Raw genomic sequence first — 19,088 nt, 5'->3', positions numbered from 1 at the left:
GATAGGCCTGTGTACCTAGACTATTGAATGTGTGGTAAAAAAAAAAGCAGGAAAGTATTAGAAAGGTGGGAAGAGGCTGGGACTAGTCATTCACAAGCATTTAGTGTTTTGTATATGCTAGGCCCTATGTTAAGTGATGGTGATACAAAGAAGGTCCACAAGGCACAAGTTTATGGAGAATTTCAAATGCCAAATGGAGTACTTTATATTTAATCATCAAAGGAATATGGAACACCAGCTTTTACTGAGAGATTGGGGGCGTCATGGTCAAGCCTATGGAAAATCACTTAGCAACTGAGTGGGAAATAGGTAAGAAAGGGGAGAGATTTGAAGCAGGGGGTCCAATGCTCACTTGCAATAGTCCAAGAGAGAGATGATGAGTACCTGACATTAGGATGGTAGATGTTTGAGTGGAGAGAAGGAGAGATATGGTAATGACCAGCACACTCATAGATATTTGTGCTGTGACCCTGAGTGATCAAGAAAAAGTTGGATCAATGTTCAATACCCTTTTTCAAAGGAGAAAAGAAAAACTATACATCCTTTTTAGAATGAATCCAGGTCAAAGCATTAACCTGGCCATCACCCAGTCTCTGGCTTCTCTTTCCTCCCTTTCTAAAATTGACCCTATGTAATCTGTTAATTGTTACACTGTCTTCTACTCTCACATCCCTTGCTTCCTTTTCCTTTCACCACTCTTGCCTTGCCAATCCCAACCCCTGGATTACCCAAACTATTTGCCTCTTCTTCTCCTACTCAAGCATTATTAAATAGTGCTAAAAAAAAGTCACACAACCGTACCTGAGTAAGTCCACTATACGCTTATGCTATCTACCTCAACTGGACCATCCTGCTGCAAGTCAATCCTTTCATTCTTCCCTTGTCTATCACATCCACATAGTAACTGTCCCCAACCTTATTTTTTCCTCTGTCTCTGAGCAAAATCCTCCCCTCCTTCTTTAGTTTTGTTTTAGTTTCTTGGTTTCCCATAAAGTCGTTAGCTTCCATTTGCTCATCCTAATTTTTAAGGAGTTGTTTTCTTCAGTAAGCTTCTGTACCCTCTTTTCCATCAGGCCAATCTTAGCTTTACCAAGGCATTCTTTTCCTCAATGGCTTTCTTGTGCCTCTTTTACTGTTTGGCTTCGACCGTTTTTTAAGTATTATTTGCTTCAGTATTTTGTGTGTGTGTGATCCTTTACCCAAACTATTGACTTTTTTTCATGATTTTCTTGCATCACTGTCATTTCTCTTCCCATTTTTTCTCTCACTCTTACTTTATTTTCAACTTCCTTTTGAGAGCTTCTATAGCCTGAGACCAATTCATATTTTTTCTTGGAAGCTTTGGATGTAGGAGCTTTGACTTTGTTATCTTCTTCTGAAGGTATATTTGATCTTCTTTGTCACCATAGAAACTTTCTATGGTCAGAATTTTTTTGTTTGCTCATTTTTCCCAGCCTATTTCTTGACTTTTAACTCTTTATTAAAGTGGGGTACTACTTCCATGGTGTATCGTGCATTGTCCCAAGCTTCAAGGGGTTTGTGCAGCTGCTTTCAGAGATACTTCTATGGATTTGTAATATTAGTACTTCCAAGGTGGTATGACTTAAGGAGAGGGATGTTTACTACTCTCCTGGCCTGTGCTCTGGTCTACAAGCAACCACAAGCCCTGCTTTTCTGCCCTGGAACTATGAGGAGCATCCAGCTCACTGTGACCACAAGCTCTGGTGTGCTAGTGCTATTCCCCAGCCAGAGAGAGCCACCCAAACCTGTGACCTGGATCTGAGTATGGGCAAAACAACAGAGCCCTGCCTCAGTACTAGCAAAAAGAGCCCTGTATGCTTTCCCCCCAGTAATATGACTTGGAAATTTGCAGTGGGCCTCCACAATTCCATTCATCTGGGCAGGGAAGCTCTAACCACTTTAGTAAAGTCTCTTTTTATGGGCAAGGGCATCTCTAAGATCATCCAAGATGTCTGCAATTCCTGTGCCCTCTGCACCTAAACCAATACTACTGGGGCCCTCAAAACTTCCCCCTCCTTAAGCAAATCCAAAGACAGGGGAACTACCGGGGAAGATTGGCAGATAGATTTTACGCACTTACCACCTTGTAAAAGGTAGAGAGTACTTTTGGTCTTTGTAGATCTTTACTGGATGGGTAGAAGTCTTTCCTGGCAAAACAGAAAAAGGGCGGGATGTAACAAAAGCCCTTCTCAGTCTTAACTCCTAGGTTTGGCCTTCATCTCTAAACAATTGGGCCATTCACCAAGCCCTCAGGGATTATGCAAATCAAACCCTTCCTAAACTTTTATTGGAAGATTGGCAGGAACCTCAATACCCAGCCCAGCCAGGGGACCTAGTGTTTCTGAAAACTGAGAGGGTTCCCATTGAGTTATCCTCTCAACACCCACAGTTGTAAAGTGCAAGGGGCAGAATATATGTACTCATGTTTCTCACATTAAACCCTTTATCCCCTCAGACAAACAGTGGGGAAAAGGACACATGTTCCAGTGAACTGGTGAAGGATCTCAAGTTTCTCTTCTGCTGACAGACACCCAGGAATGAGTATTTCTTCTCCTTTGTACCCTAATTTTTATTGTGACCCTTCTTCTTGGCCCTATTGTTACCATTACTTTTGAATTATGCACTCACTGCTACCTGGAGTAATACTGTCCTGATTCACTTAGGAGAAGCAGTAACTAAGGCGGGCCCTTTTGACTGCTTGGTATGTAGGAGACACCCAGAGTGAAGAGAACTCTCAGCCCCTAGCTCATGGCCTTAATGCCTCCAGATCATTTCCTATATCTGTAGTTTCAAGGAAATGCCCTATCCCAGGCAGGCCTCAGACCTGGTATACTTGTCTCCTTTAACAATTCTTCTGAATAGGGGGTTAATGTTACTGGATTGTTAAGGTCAACCAAGTGATCTCTCTGTGCTCCTCCAGGATATAGGTTTAATTGTGGTCATTTTACAACACCCCTGGCATCTCAAGAAGAGACACCATTCTTTGCACCAGGATGGTGTCCTGAGGAAGCTTGTATTTACATGATCCTAACCACTTCTTGCCTCAGCCCCTACATCAATTATTGTCAGTGCACCTTGGGTTTTATAGATCCTTGCATTTCCCTATATCAGAACCTTCTGAGCCTTTTCCCTCCTGATAAGGCTCTTGGGACAATTTCCTATGTGGTCAGTGAAGTCACAGCAATGCCCCTGTAACCCTTGGACTGTGCCCATAAGAGCGACCTTTCACTCCCTCTCTCCTTAATCAACAGGGACATCTCTATGACCCATTTTCATCCTTGAAGAAGCTACAGAAGATGAATCTTTGTCCCTTTCTCCCCAGAAATAAGAATATGGGTGAATTTTATGGGAATACAGTGGAACCCCCAAGAAATCTAAAGATCCCAACCCCCAAGGCCAAGGGAAAAACAGCCCTCTCTCCCACCTCAGGTATGAGGTATGGCAGGACATGACCTCAGTATGCTGAAAAGCGATATCAAGGTCTTCAAGATGATATACAAGATATGGATGGGTGCTGTTTATCTTACTGATACCCCATTATTCCAAAATCCCCTCCCTGTTGTTGTATTTCCTTCCCAATTCTCTGTAATACCCTTCCCTCCCTTTTGTTTTATAAAGATACAAAATATCATGTCTTCTCTTACTCCAGTGGGACAGTCACCATGGTGATCTGTACCCTGGTCATATATTATTCTCCTAATAAATCTCTTTTTATTTAAAAAAAAAGACCCCTGTAATTTCCTTCTGGCCAATTATTCGACCCCCTTTACCCTTTGTGGGCTGAGTTCCAGAAGCAATTGCTGCTACTGCTGCTGCTGCTGCTTCAGTGGCTCCCAAACCTCCCCTCCTACTTTAAGGGAAAATGAAATTCATAGTGAACTCCCTCTTCTATCTGACTCTACAATTCAAAACCCCTTGACATAATTCCCCCATTCTATTTTCCTTTACTCGTTTATGATGAAGAGATAGCCCCTCTCACTGGAACCATAAGCTCTACTTACATACTTGGCTCCATGACTGCTGGTTCTCATTCCAATTTTCCCTACAATCTTCTTCCCTTTTTCTTGCTATTTTTTTCTCTCTCTACCTACTGCCTTCTTCCCAACTGTATATAAACACAATCGTTTCCCCTTACCCTAAAAAACTTCACTTGACCTTACCATCCCCTCAAACTATTATATATATATACATATATATATATATATATATCTTCTCCCTTTATTAGTCTAATTTATAGAAAAAGCTATCTACACTACTTCCTATCTACTTCCTATCTTCTCACTCAATCCTCAACCTGATGGAGGAGGCAAAAAGGGGTTAACAGAAAAACTGAGGCTTGAGTCCTTACTAATAGTACCTAAAAGAGTTAACAGAGAAACTAAGGTGTGTGTTCTTAAAGTAACAATCAACAGAGACAGTAACTAAGGACCATTAACCATTAATAGCCATTAATATTCCTAGATGACAGGACACCTAGAAACCAGATCTTAAGTAAAGAGAAAACATCAACAGAGAGACCCTCTGGGTCTGACAAGTTTAAGCATGTCTTTAGGAACATGCACAGAGAAGGCCAAATGCATCCTTAGGTTCACCTTATAACATGTAAAGCCCCAAAACACACCTCCAAGGAAAAATGTACCTGCCTCAGAGGTTGTTTTAGGACCCCAGAAAGTCCAAATTAGGATAAGACCTCCCATGAACCTCCCACAAGGAGGAGATTAAAATAATGAGGAGATAATCTACTTTTTCTCAGTATAAATAAAACCATTTTCATCTCCCTATTCAAGATACCTCCCTGGTGGCCTTCCTGTGGTCACTCACAGTATTTCAATAAAACTTAGGAAACTAAGTCACTGAGTCTTGTAATTAATTATTTGGGATGCCTCATGATCAATTTGATTAATTAAACTCACTCCCCACATAAAACACAGTGAAATATGTTTTGTGAAATTATCATTCACCTAACTCTACTCTCTTCAAATGACCAACAATGCCTTAATTGCCCTATCCATTGGCCTTTCCTGGGTTCTTAGCCTTCTTGACTTTTCTCCTCTTATGTGACACAGTTGACAATGCTATTCTTGTATACTCTCTCCTTTCTAGATTTTCAAGACACATCTCTCTCTCTCTCTCTCTCTCTCTCTCTCTCTCTCTCTCTCTCTCTCTCTCTCTCTCTCTCTCTCTCTCTCTTGTTTCTCTTCCTACCTAGGTAGTCATTGAGTCTCCCCAACCCCCCAAAATAAAAAGTCACTATTCATCTTCCTAACTTCTCTATTTCTACTGAGGACACCACCATTCTTCCAGTTGCCGAGGTTCATAACCTTGGAATTATCCTCAACTCATCATACTCACTAACACCCCATATCAAATCAATTGCTAAATTTTGTTGATTCTACCTCTTACATCTCTCCCCTCCTCACTGTTCACACAGCTGCCCCCCAGTTCCTCATCTCTCACCTGAACTATCAAATGAATTAATGAAAGTGCATTTATTAAGCACTTACTATGTTCCAGGCACTGTGCTAAGGGCTGGGAATACAAATGCAAAAGTGAAGACAGGCCCTGCTCTCATGGAGCATATAGTATAATAGTAGTAGACAACACACACGAGAGAATAGTGGTCAGGGACAGGTATTTTGGTTGGGGAAATTACAGCTGTGATGAATGGACTCATGGGGAACAGAATGGCACACTCCTCTCCAGCAGCAATGACAACATTAATTTGATAATGTTACCAGAGCTAGAAAGCTAGCATAGGTGGGGAAAGGAGAAGGAAGCATGGGTTTGTGCACAGTGGCAAGGCAGCTGATGAGAAGATGGGGCAGGGGTGGGGTAACTTAAAGTATGGCTGGAACCTGACTAGGTAGAGAGACCACAAGGAGACAATCACACTTATCAGGATAGAGAGGTCCCAGGGCAGGGGTTCCTTGAGCATAAAGAGTTAAGTCCTCCAAGGTGCAATGTATTGCAATAACCTCCTAACTGGTCTCTCTACCTCAAGTCTCTCCCTTCCCCAAGCTATCCTCTACCAAAGTGATAGTCCTAAAGCATAGATCTGACCATGCAGCTCCCCTGCTCACAACACTCCAGTGGCTCCCTATTGCCTCTGTGATCACATATAAAACCCCTCTGAGATTTCTGGCTCTTGCCTCCTTTTCCAGATTTCTTAGACACTACTTCCCTTCACAGGTTCTCTGATCTAACTGAACTTACCTACTTACACACAGTGTGGCTTTACCCAAGTTGCTGATCACTCCAGGATTACACTCCCTCCTCCAATCCACCTTTTGGAGTCCCTGCTTGATTTCAAAGGACAGCTCAAGTGCCTCTCCAGCTTAAAAGAGGCCTTTCTTGATTCTCCCATTTACAGTGCTTCCCCCTACCCAACAGGAATTACCTGCTAAATACAAATTTGTATACACTTTCTATTAAATTATATTTTATTTTATATTAATTATATATGTGTGTATAGAGAGAATACAAGCTCCTTCAGGTCAAATATTCTATTGGTTTTGTCTTTAAATCCTTAGTGAATGGCACATAGGTGCTTAATAAATGTTTGCTGGTTGATTGAGTAATAAAAAGTTCTAATGCTTAAAGAAATGAAGTACATGGAAAGAATACTAAAGTTAGAGGCATGAGACCTGGCTTCAAATCATGGCTCAGGTATATGTTTCTTTTATGACAATGATCAAGTCATACATCAATTTTCTAGAAAATTAGCAAATAATACCTTTTTCCTCCACATTATTGGATAATTAAGGTATTAACATATTTGGGGAATTTCTAGATGATGTCTTGCATGTAAGCTTCCTTTCAGTTCCAACTAAAATCCCACCTTCTAAAGAAAGCCTGCTCCAAGTGCTTTCTCACTGTTAATTATCTCCTATTTTCTCTCTTTGTATGTTTGTTTTCATGTTTTCTCTCCCATTAGATTGTAAGCTCCTTGAGAGCATATATTGTCTTTTGCCTCTTTTTTGTATCCCCCACACAAGAGGCACTTAATAAATGTTGATCGATATAAGAACTGTTTTAATTTTTTAAATATTTTTAAAAACAGAAGAAAGTCTCCAATACATTGGACAAATATTCTCAGAAAGAATCAAGAATTATTCAGAAGAAGGGGGCAGTAGATAAAGTGCCGGCCCTGGATTGAGGAGGACCTGAGCTCAAATCTGACCTCAAGACACTTGACACTTATTAGCTGTGTGACCCTGGGCAAATCACTTAACCCTCATTGCCCCACCAAAAAAAAAAAAATTATTCAGAAGGGAAGGTTGTGCATATGGATGGGTGGCAATCTCCTATGGTGGAGAAAATATACACTTATGTTAATGAGATCATTATCACATCAAAGTATTAAATTATTCTGTTTCCAACCAGAACTGATTATGCCCAGTAACTGTCCTCTGAAAAGTCTCTGGCAAGATTTCCTTTTCAAAATCTCTCTTAGAACTTCAACCAGTCCCTCAAAGGCTATTTGAAGGTAGAAGATTCTTTAATTCCAGGTGCCAGGTACCCTCAGGATGTAACTCCAGATGCAGCTACTGGGGTCTATACCTCCTTCTGGAGAGCATCAAGTAGGAACAAGGAACATTTCAGTTTATTGGCATGAAGAGGAGATTAAATACACGTATCCAAATGGCAAACCGACCAAATTAAAGGAACAGGTGTGTCCATTTAACAACAAAGGAGATTAAAAGGCATGATATTGGCTTCACTTATTTGTTTCACTCCTTTTAATTCCAAGAACATACCCAGGAAAAGGGCTTTTGGGACAAGAGACAAGGAGAATTTTTGAAAGTAAATTTGTTGGTTTATGTTGTTTTTGAACCAGCTAGCTCTCTCTACCAGAGTAAACCAAATTCACTGTGGCTTAAGCTATTTTTCTATAAATGAGAATGATTTCTGCCAACGCAGCTAGACTTTCTTCTAGTGCTATCACATGCTTCCTTGAATAGTATTTTGATCTAACTTTTCATGTTTACTATTACTCCCTAATTATATTACAAACTCCTTGAGGGTCAAGTTTTGTGTATAATTCACTTTTGCTTACTTTTGTACTTGATAAATATTCGCTGCAAATGCACATGTATAATCTATATCTAATTGCTTACATTCTCAGGGAGGGAGGGAGGAATAGAATTTGGAGCTCAAAACAAAAAAACAAAGTTTAAAAATTGTCTTAACATGTAATTGGGGGAAAATATTATGTGTTAAAACAAAATGAATGAAGGAATAAATGTTGAGTCTAGTCAAGTGACTTGACTTTTGCAGTCATTTGACCTCTCAGCCTCAGTTTCCTCATTTGTAAAATGAGGGAGTCAGACTAGAAGTTCTCTAAGTAAAGAACTGGAAGGAACTGCAGAGCAAATGACATGTTTCTTGCTAGACATTTATAAATAGCTCAGAATTTATGGTTTATGTATGATCTTATTCTGTATTTTGTTTGTTCATGTGATTGTTTTTGTTGAGGTGACTATCAAGTTTATAATGAGAAACTGTTCAGAAAAAAAAATGTATCTATTTGTGGAATCAGGTGTCCTTTGCAAACAAGGGCATGCATTTGCATGGTGGTCAGTGGGAGAGAGAGTACAAGGGAGCTCTCTAGTGCAATAGGTTAGAAACTAATGTGCTGGCTGTGTGATCGTTCACCCATGACTATTCTCATTTGCCCCAATCTCTAACAACTGGAACTAACAACACTAGATTCTTTACCACCAGCAGCCCATACATCATGTTCTCCCTAGACAACAGAACATGCAGTTAACGGCCAGGTGGCCAGTAGGCAACTACTGCTTAATGTCTCTAAAATGAGAGACATTGAATTTTAACCCTGGGAGGGACCTAAAAGAGAAAGTCCCACAGGTCTACTGTGACAGTAAAGACCCTGTTCCAAACAAAACTCTAGTTAAATACTACAATCGATGTTATTAGCATACTGTTTAAAGACAGAGTCTTCCTTTCTGTTAAACGTAATGAAACTTACTGTTTAGAGAAAATGTGCTTCGTAGAGGGAAGTAGCCTGGGTAATTTATTAGAAAGTATCTGCTGAGTCAAAAACAAAATGTATAAATAATTTTTAAATGTTAGGTTCCACATTTTTATGATAGATGAGGCTTATAAATTCACCCATCATCTGAAAACCATCAAAGGATAAAAGCACTGGGTCTGGAGTCAGGAAGACATGAGTTCAAATCCAACCTCAGACACTTAATATCTGTGTGATCCAGGGAAAGTTATATAACCTCTCTTTATCTCAGTTTCTTCATGTATACAATAGGAAGCCAGGTAGTGCAGTGGCTAAAATATCAGTCCTATAGTCAGGGAAGACCCAAGTTCAAATCTGGCCTCAGACACTTACTAGCTATGTGACCTTGGACAAGTCACTTCACCCTGTTGGCCTCAGTTTCCTCATCTGTAAAATGAGCAGGAGAAAGAAATGGCAAATCACTCCAGTATCTCTGCCAAGAAAACCTCAAATGGAGTCACAAAGTAAGACCCCACTGAAAAATGACAACAACAAAACAATAGGATGAATAATAGTACCTCTCTCCCAATCAGGGTTGTTGTTCAGATCAAATGAGATAATATGTGTAAAGCACTTAGCAAACAAAGTAAATGCTAGTGACTATTAATACCTAAAATGCATTCCATTGATATCCATAGAGTAGGAAGGTTTAGTTTAAAATCAGATTTTTCAAGGGGCAGCTAGGTGATGAAGTGGATAAAGCACTGGCCCTGGATTCAGGAAGACCTGAGTTCAAATCCAGCCTCAGACACTTGACACTTACTAGGTGTGTGACCCTGGGCAAGTCATTTAACCCTCGTTGCCCCACAAAAAAAAAATCAGATTTTTCTGGTCCTTCCCCTCCAATCTTTCCAGTAACAATGGCCTCCTACCCACTGTTCCTAGAACAAGAAACTCCATCTCCCAACTCAGGGCATTTTCTCTGGCTGTTCACCATGCTTGGATGTCTCTCCCTCCTCATTTCTACCTCCTGATTTCCTTCAAGTCCTAGTTAAACTCTCCCTATGCACAGGAAACCATTCCTGATACCCCTTAATACTAATAATGCCTTCCCTCTTGTTAATTATCTCCAATTGATCTTCTCCCTAGCTTGTTTGTACATTGTTGTTTACATGTTGTCTCCCAATTAGACTGTGAGATTCTTGAGGGCAGGGGCTGACTTTTACCTTTCCTCATAGCCCTAGGGCTCAGCACAGCACCTAGTAGATGCTTCATAAATATCTACTGGCTGACACCTCCTGATCAAGCTTGTGACTTCCATCCAGCTGGAAGCTCCCAATGACGAAGCTTCTCTACCCCTGCAGGACTGAACACCATTCTGTAACTTGTTCTCTTTGAGAATTGCAGGATGGGGAGAAGAAAAGGGAATAAGTATTTATGTAGCACCTGCTATTTGTCAGACATTTTGCTAAGACACACTTTACAAATATAATCTCATTTGATCTTCACAACAACCCTACGTGCCCAGGGTCTCGTGGCTAGCTAAGATGTGGCTTTTGTAGTTTGGGAAAATTTCACAAATAATGTTATACCTGAGTTGGACTTTGGAGAATGCATAGAATAGCTAGTCAGAAATAAATGAGGACATCCTTTTCAGAAGGATAGAACAGACAAGATCAGCTTTAGAGAAGATAGAGTGAGGGAAAGCTTGATGAAAGAGTGTATACTAGTGTTTATCAGTGATAGCTTAATATTTGGTCTCCCTTCCTCAAGTCCCTCCCCATTCTAATTCATTTGCCACATGCCATCTGACTGGTACCTATCTAGGAACATGGGAGTGCCCAACACTAACCTCTCTCATCTAGAGTTCCTATGGCATGAATTGCCTATATTTACTGGGCACTTAATTGGCTTTTTTTTTTGTTTTTAAATACCTTTTGCTATTACATTACTAAATATGTCCTTCCCTTATCCCCTATTAAGTCAGCCCTTGTAAGAAAAGGAAAAAAAAGGCAATGGGACAAAATCAACCAATGTATCAACTTTGACTTGTAATATATGTAATACTCCATATCCATACAAAAAGGGACTGAATCTTCTTAGATGTAATTATCCTGTTTCGTGTGTATTAGAGCAGGGACCACATTTTATATGGCTTTGTATCCCTTAGAGTACACACAACTGGACACAGAGTAAATGTGTTACATAATAATTATTAATAATAGGAATAGTTGATATTTATATGTAATGTCATATATTTATTATATCATATATTCATATATAGGGGCAGCTAGGTGGCACAGTGGATAGAGCACTGGGCCTGGAGTCAGAAAGGCCTGAGTTCAAATCTAGATTCAGACAATTACTAGTTATGTGACCCTGGGCAAGTCACAATCTCTATTGGCCCCATTTTTCCCATTGTAAAATAAGGATAATAATATCCTCTACCTCCCAAGGCTGTTATGAAGATCAAATGAGATAATAATTGTAAAGTGCTTAATTACCACAAGGCCTGTCACATAGTAATTGCTGGACAAATATTAGATAGCATTATATTTTGTTGGCACTTAATAAATCTTCATGGATTAATTGTCTAAGTTTAATAAAAAATGCTTTACAGGGGCAGCTAGGTGGTGCAGTGGATAAAGAACTGGCCTTGGATTCAGGAGGACCTGAGTTCAAATCCAGCCTCAGACACTTGACACTTAACTAGCTGTGTGACCCTGGGCAAGTCACTTAACCCTCATTTCCCTGCCAAAAAAAAAAATTTTTTTAAATGCTTTATAAAGTTATCACATTTTAACCTCACAGTCCTACAAGGTAGGTTCTAGATCATGTTGTTTGGTATTCCTATTTTATGGAAACTGAGGCTGAGATTTTTATTTTCCAGTCATATAGCTGGTTAAGTGTCAGAGTCACCATTCAAACCAGATGAATACTTGTGGATGGTTTCATGAATTCCACTGATCCAAATTCTTGGGGGCCAAAAAGTCCGGAGAAGTAGAAAAGGCTTCATTTGTCTGCTGTTAAAATAAAATCCCTTCTGGCGTATTTACCTTGTCAGGGGATTGATGACTTTGTCTTTTTCATTGTACAGTTGAGATAGGGCATGATGTATTCTTTGGGGAAGGCCAGCGAGGGAGATGGCATTTTCTTCTTTATTTTCTTCCAAAGGATTGATCTATGGGGCAAGCAGTCATGTTGGGAGAATAAAAAGATGATGTGCTTTGATTTTAGCCTTTTGCTGTTTTGCCAACACAGGTTAAAAAGGCAAAAGGGAAAAAAAGAAGAAAAAGAGACAAGCCAGAGGGTATTTTATGTAATGAAAGATACTGATAAACATATGAATCATAAATATCATTTTGAATGTCTCCCATCTGGTCTGCAGAGATAATATTGCAACCTTCCTTTGATGGAGGAAAGCTTTTTGTCATGTGAGTAGGGACAATTAGGGAGTAGAAATTTAAGGTCAGCTTTTTTCCCCCACAAGCAATAACAAAGGGGGGGGAGAGTGAAAAGATATCATCCGTTTTTTGCATATCTGTGCTACTGAATTATTGGTGACACTTGGGGAGTCCTTTGTACAATAAAACCCTGGGAAAATGGTTGATTGAATCAGAGTTTTCATTCAAATACTGAGTATTTTAATGGGAAAGGAAAGAAAAACAATTAGAAGACATTTAAGTTCAAACATTCATACCCCTTTGGAGCTCCAAGAAAGGAGAGGTAAGTGTCGACTTAAATAGTTTTAGAAAGTTTCATAGAGGATGCAGGACTTAAATTGAACTTTGGAGGATAGATAAGAACTGGATATCAATTAACAAGCACTTACTACATGCTTAATAAAGGCAATGTAGCATAGTGAATTGAAAGAGAACCTCAAAACCAAGAGGGCCTGGCCCTGCCCCTGACGCATACTGGCAATGAGACTCTATCAATCAATAAATCTCTCAATAAGCATTTATTAAGCACCAATACATGTCAGGCACTGTGCTAACTACTGGAAGAGATACAAAAAGAGGCAAAACAGTACAGTCTATGCTTTCAAGGAGCTTACAATCCAATGGGAGAAACGACATGTGTGGGAAGTGTTAGCTAAGCGGCTCACCGCAATATTGGGGCAAGGAAGGAGACCGGCAGCCTCCCTCAAAACAGAACAGGATTTATTTTAACAAGAACAAACTTAAAAAACACACACAAACAGGATCAGTAGGATCAAGGGAAAGGAAATAAAATGGGGAAAGGGAAATTATACAACCTGCAAAAACACCACCACCCAGTAATCAGCTGCAAATACACCCGGGCCTCTTCCAGCAACTTCCAGCTTCCAGCTAGAATGCCAGAAATAAAAACCTCCCTTCTCCCAGCACCCCCACACAGTCCCCAGCCAATTAGCTGGCTGCTCTGACAGTCACATGACTACCCTCACTAGGCTTCCAATCATTATAATTTTGCCAGGTCCATGTAGGCATCATAGAGTGGTGATGACATGAGGTGCCAGCGCCATGGCAACAGCTACAACCAGTGGGTGGAGCACCGTGCGGTTTGCGGAGCCCCAGGCCAGTGCACGCCAAGGTTTTTCTTTCAAATTCTAGCCAAAAGATGTAATCATAAAATCCTTTACACATGCAAACAAATCTATGCCAAACAAGCTATATACAGGATAAATAGGAAATAATTAGCAGAGGGGAAGCATCGGCATTAAGCACAATTAAGGAAGGCGGAATTTTAGTTGGGAGTTAAAGAAAGCCAGGGAGGTCAACAGTCGATGCACAAGAGGGAGAGCATTCCAGGCTAGATCATATAAACTCTAAGAATATAAGGTGTAGAAAGGATTTCAACCTTTGTGGTAAAGGAGGTTCCTTACCCAGGAGCTCCATACAGGTCAAGTCTCTATCCCTCTCCCTGATGCCAGACATGCTGCTGGACACTGTGTATGGTCAGATACACACATGCACACACACACACACACAAAGAAGTAGACAGAGAGGAATGAGGAAGCCATTAACCATTCTATGAAAACCTAATCATTTAAGCTCTGAATTGGGCCATGTTGTTGTTCAGTTGTTCTAGTTGTGTCTGACTCTTCATGAGCCCATTTGAGGTCTTCTTGGCAAATATACTGGAGTGGTTTTCCATTTCCTTCTCCAGCTCATTTTACAGATGGGGAAACTGAGGCAAACACAGGTAAGTGACTTGCCCAGGTTCACATATCTTGTAAGTGTCTGAGGCTGGATTAGAATTTAGAAAGATGAGTCTTCCTGACTCCAGGCCAAGCAATCTATCCACTGAGTCACCCAGCTGCCCAAATTATGTCATCTAGATGATATGGCTTTCTTTTTCCCCCATATGTTTTCATTTTTGGCATGAGGGAACTGATGGCCAAAGTAGCATAGCTAGGGAATGTCTCTCAGGATCACAACTCGAGTCTCCAGTTTTCACCTCTGCATTATGTCCTTGCAGTTCTTTCAAAGCTAACAAAGGAAGCACAGCAATTTAGCCAAAACTTCAAAATATCTCAACTTAATATAATTATCCCATGAGACAGAACTATTTGATCAAAGTATCAGAATTAGAGTTATACATCACAGAAAAGGAACAGAGGGAATCACCCTTCCTGAGAGGGATTAGATTTTTCAAGTAATTTTGAAAAATCACTATTTGCATCCTCGAGGTTATTTTATTACTTAAAAATTTTCTCTCTTATATAAGAGCCAATATAGTTTGTAAAGGGGGACATTTAATAGAAAAAGCACTAGACTTCATAACCAGAAAATAAGCACTGAGTCCTAGTTCTACCATTTATAACCTATTAATTTAAATAAATCACCTGACATTTCTGAGCCTAAGTTTTCACATCTGCAAAAAGGAGAGATCATGTCTAGACTATTTGCCTCACAAGAAGCTATTTAGCATAGTGTACAAAGTATTGGGGGGCAGCCCTATATAACTGTTTGAGGCAAGATTTGAATGAAGAGGGGCAGCTAGATGGCTAAGTGGGCCTGAAGTCAGGAAGACATGTTCCTGAGTTCAAATTTTACCTCAGACACTTACTAGACATGTGACCCTGAACAAGTCACTTAACTGTTTGCCTCTGTTTTCTCTTCTATAAAAATGAGCTGGAGAAGGAAATGGTGAATTACTCCAATATCTTTACCAAGAAAACCCCAAAGAGGGTCACCAAAAGTCAGAGAGGACTGAAACAACTGAACAACAATAGAATATTGGACTTTAAGTCAGGAATACCTAAGTGAGAATCCTGCCTCAGATACTTAGGCAGCTAAGTGGGGGAGTGCATAGAGAATTAGCCTATATATTCAGGAAGACTTGAATTCAAATTTTATCTCAATCAGCTATTAGCTATGTAATGCTGAATAAGTCATTTAATCTCAGTTTCCTCAATGAGAATAACAGCACATATTTCCCAGGGTTGTTATAAGGATAAAATGAAATATTTGCAAAACACTTTCCAAATGTTAAAGTTTGTTAAAGTTAAAACTAGCTATTATAATTATAGTTGTTGGTGTTACTATTATTATTTATTGTTGTTGTTATTATTTTTACAAGGTGTGATATCCTGGCCACGTTACTTTAACTACTCATTTTCCTCATCTGCAAAATGTGAAACTAGTAGCACCTCCCTCACAGTATGATTGTGAGGATTAAATGTAATAATATATGTAAAAGCATTTTGTACAAATTAAAGCACATGATAAATTATAGCTCTTATTAAGATCAAGTGAAATTGTCTTAGAGTTTGCCTCACATTGTGTTTTGGAGTTGATAAAGAGTTTTCCTTAGAAGTAAGCTGAACAAGTATTATTAAACACATTTTATAACTAAAGAAAATAAAGTTCAAAAAGGCTAAACGGTGGTAGGTGGCAAAACGTGGGCTAGAACTAGAATGTATGAAAAGAACTGAATAACTATCAAGGGCATCCTGAGTGTGAGCTTGTATCATTCCAAGAATGGCTCCTTAGGGAACTATCTACTTCACTTTTAATGAATTTCTCAAACTCTCTACTAAACAGAAGGCAAACTATTCAATGGGTAAGAACATGTAAAATAACATCCTTTGACTGTCCCATCCCAAAGGAGAGGCTGGCCTTCTCTGTCATGTTGTTGTTGTCTTTGTTGTTGTTTTTGTTGTTGAGTTGTCTCAACTGTGTCTGACTCTTGATGACTGCATTTGGGGATTTCCTGGCAAAGATACTGGAGTGGTCTGCCATTTCCTTCTCCAGTTCATTTTACAGATGAGGAAACTGAGGCAAACAGAATTAAATGACTTGCTCAGGGTGACACAGTTAGTAAATGTCTGATGTCAGATTTGAACTCAGGTCTTCCTGACTCCAGGCCCAAGCCTGGCACTCATCCACTGAGCTCTGCCAAATCATCCAGAGCTAACAGTGTTCATGTTGACAATAAAAATTCAAAGAGATAACCTATGGGAAGCACTTTGTAAACCATAAAGATATGTGTGTGAACTATTATTATTACCACCAATACTTTTACAGTAGACAAACTTTCTACTGTGAAAGAGGACAGTAATAATTATATTACAAATAATAATTATGAATAAAGAAACTCAGGCTTCAAGGGCCTGAAGTCAGGCCCCTGTAAATTATTAGAGGTAATAAGGACCTCTGATTGGAAAAGGTGGAGGGTAGATATCAGAGATATCCTCCCAGATTTTCCACTTAAGGATGGCAGCTATCTCATAATTTCGCTCCTAGTTGAAGTCCCCTAGATTTCATCATGCCCTAGCTCCAGGTACCTGGACCTTCCTCCTCCTCTCACCCACCCTTACCTTTTTAGCCTCTTTCTATTTGTTGCCTCTTCCTATGATCCTGTGACTTACTTGAAGGCAGGAAAAATGTTTTGCTTTCTTTGTAGCTTCATCACTTAATGCTTAGTACATAATAAGCAATTATTGATTACTGAATATTGAGCATAAGAATACCTAGAGACAGCTAAGTGACTCGGGAAATAGAGCCTTAGATTTGGAGTCAGGAAGACCTGAGTTCAAATATGTCCTCAGACATTCAACAATTTGTCTGACCCTGGGTAAGATACATAACCTTTCTCAGTCTACATTTCCCCTGGAGTCAGGGGTACCTGGGTTCAAATCCAGCCTCAGACACTTAACACTTACTAGCTGTGTGACCCTGGGCAAGTCACTTAACCCCAATTGCCTCACTTAAAAAAAAAAAAAAAGAATAGCACCTGGGGGCAGCTAGGTGGCACAGTGGATAAAGCACCAGCTCTGGAATCAGGAGGAACTGAGTTCAAATACAGCCTCAGACTGTTGGCACTTACTAGCTGTGTGACCCTGGGCAAGTCACCTAACCCCAATTGTGTCACACACACACACAAATAGCACCTTATTCCCAGGGATATTGTGAGGAAAAAATGAGATAATATTTGTAAAGAACTCAGTACAGTGCCTGGGACATGATAGCTATTTAATCAATGCTTGTTAAAAAAACTAATAGCAAGAAGAAAGCAAGAATTGTGGGAAGATGGTGAAATGAGACAGTAAACTACCTGGCTATCCCAAATTCCCTGGCAAATAACTTAAAATGATGTTTTAGAGTAAAATTTAGAGTGGCAGAAATGATTAAAAGTTGGGATAAAGCAGTTGTTCAGCTTTAGACAATTTGGGAGAATATTTTTAAAAAATGAACTTCCCAGGGCGGTAGCCTGGCTTGATTGAAGTCAACAGAAAACCGTGGGGACAGCTGTGTAGGCAGCAGCCTTAGATTTGGGGATTTTTGCCCCACAGATATTATAGGAGCTGGGTGGCTGATCAGGGGAAGATCATGGGAGCATTCTGCTGATGCTGAATGAGAGGTCAAGGTATGCTGATGAGATGCAGTCCCAGGCTATGGCTAAGGACAAGGAGAAGTGAGCATACACCACAGAGGGGCAGATGCCCTGTTGACTGTGGCCACTTTCAGAAGAGCTGGCATTTTCAACCAACTGAAGGACTGTGGGAAATAAGAGCATTTGAGGTGACAGCATTTCTGGGGACCCCAGATATGGCTCAGGGGAAAGCTACTTATAGACCAAGGCATGAGCCACAAGACCACACCTGGCCTTGGATTATAAAATATGAATCAAGAGGTCAAAGGCCAGCAGATAGAGCTCAGAAAACAACAGCAAGTAAAAGCTGAAGCCTAAGACATTATCCTGACACCACAGGAGCAGAGCCTGACCTTAACATAAAGAGAACAACCAAGAAATAGGTCATTAAAAATGAGTAAAAAACAGAGAATCTAACCGTAGCTAGCTACTATGGTGATAGAGTTCAAATTCAGAAGGAGATAAAACAGTGCCTTGTAAAGCTTCAAAGAAAAATATAAAATGGTCACAAGTCCAAAGAGAGTTTTTAGAAGTGCCTACAAAGGACTTTAAAAATCATACAAGAAAGGTTAAGGAAAAATTGGGAAAAGAAATGAGTAATGCAAGAAAATTATAAAAAGAAAACCAACCAATTGAGAAAAAAGATCCAAAAACTTACCAAAGAAAATAACCCCTTAAAAATAGAGTTGGGCAAGGAAAAGCTAATGACTTCATAAGATATCAAAGAATAATAAAACATAATCGAAAGAATAAAAAAATAGAAGAGAATGTTAAACATCTCATTAGAAAAACAACTGACCTGGAAAACAGATTGAAAAAAGATAATATCAGAATTGTCAGAATACCTGAAAGTTATGATGAAAAATGTCTAGACACCATGCCAAAAGAAATCATTAGGAAAATCACCCTAGTTCTAGAACTAGAGGTAAGAGAGAAATTGAATAAATTAAATAAATCTACTGATCACCAACTGAAAGAGATCCCAAAATGGGATGTTCACAGGAACATTATAACTAATTTTCAAAACTCCCAGGTGAATGAGAAAATATTATAAGCAACTAGAAGGAAACAATTTAAATATTGTGGAGTTACAGTCTGGACAACACAAGATTTAGCAGCTTCAACATTAAAAAACCAAAGGATATGGAATAGAATATCCTGAAAATCAAAGAAGAGGGGTTTACAACCAAGAATAACTTACCCGCAAAGCTGAGTGTAATCCTGCAAGGGGAAA

The sequence above is a fragment of the Dromiciops gliroides genome, chromosome 3 (assembly GCF_019393635.1).
Source record: "Dromiciops gliroides isolate mDroGli1 chromosome 3, mDroGli1.pri, whole genome shotgun sequence".
NCBI lineage: Eukaryota > Metazoa > Chordata > Mammalia > Microbiotheria > Microbiotheriidae > Dromiciops > Dromiciops gliroides.
The sequence above is the reverse complement of the archived record's forward strand: the minus strand, read 5'-3'. Positions refer to the sequence as shown.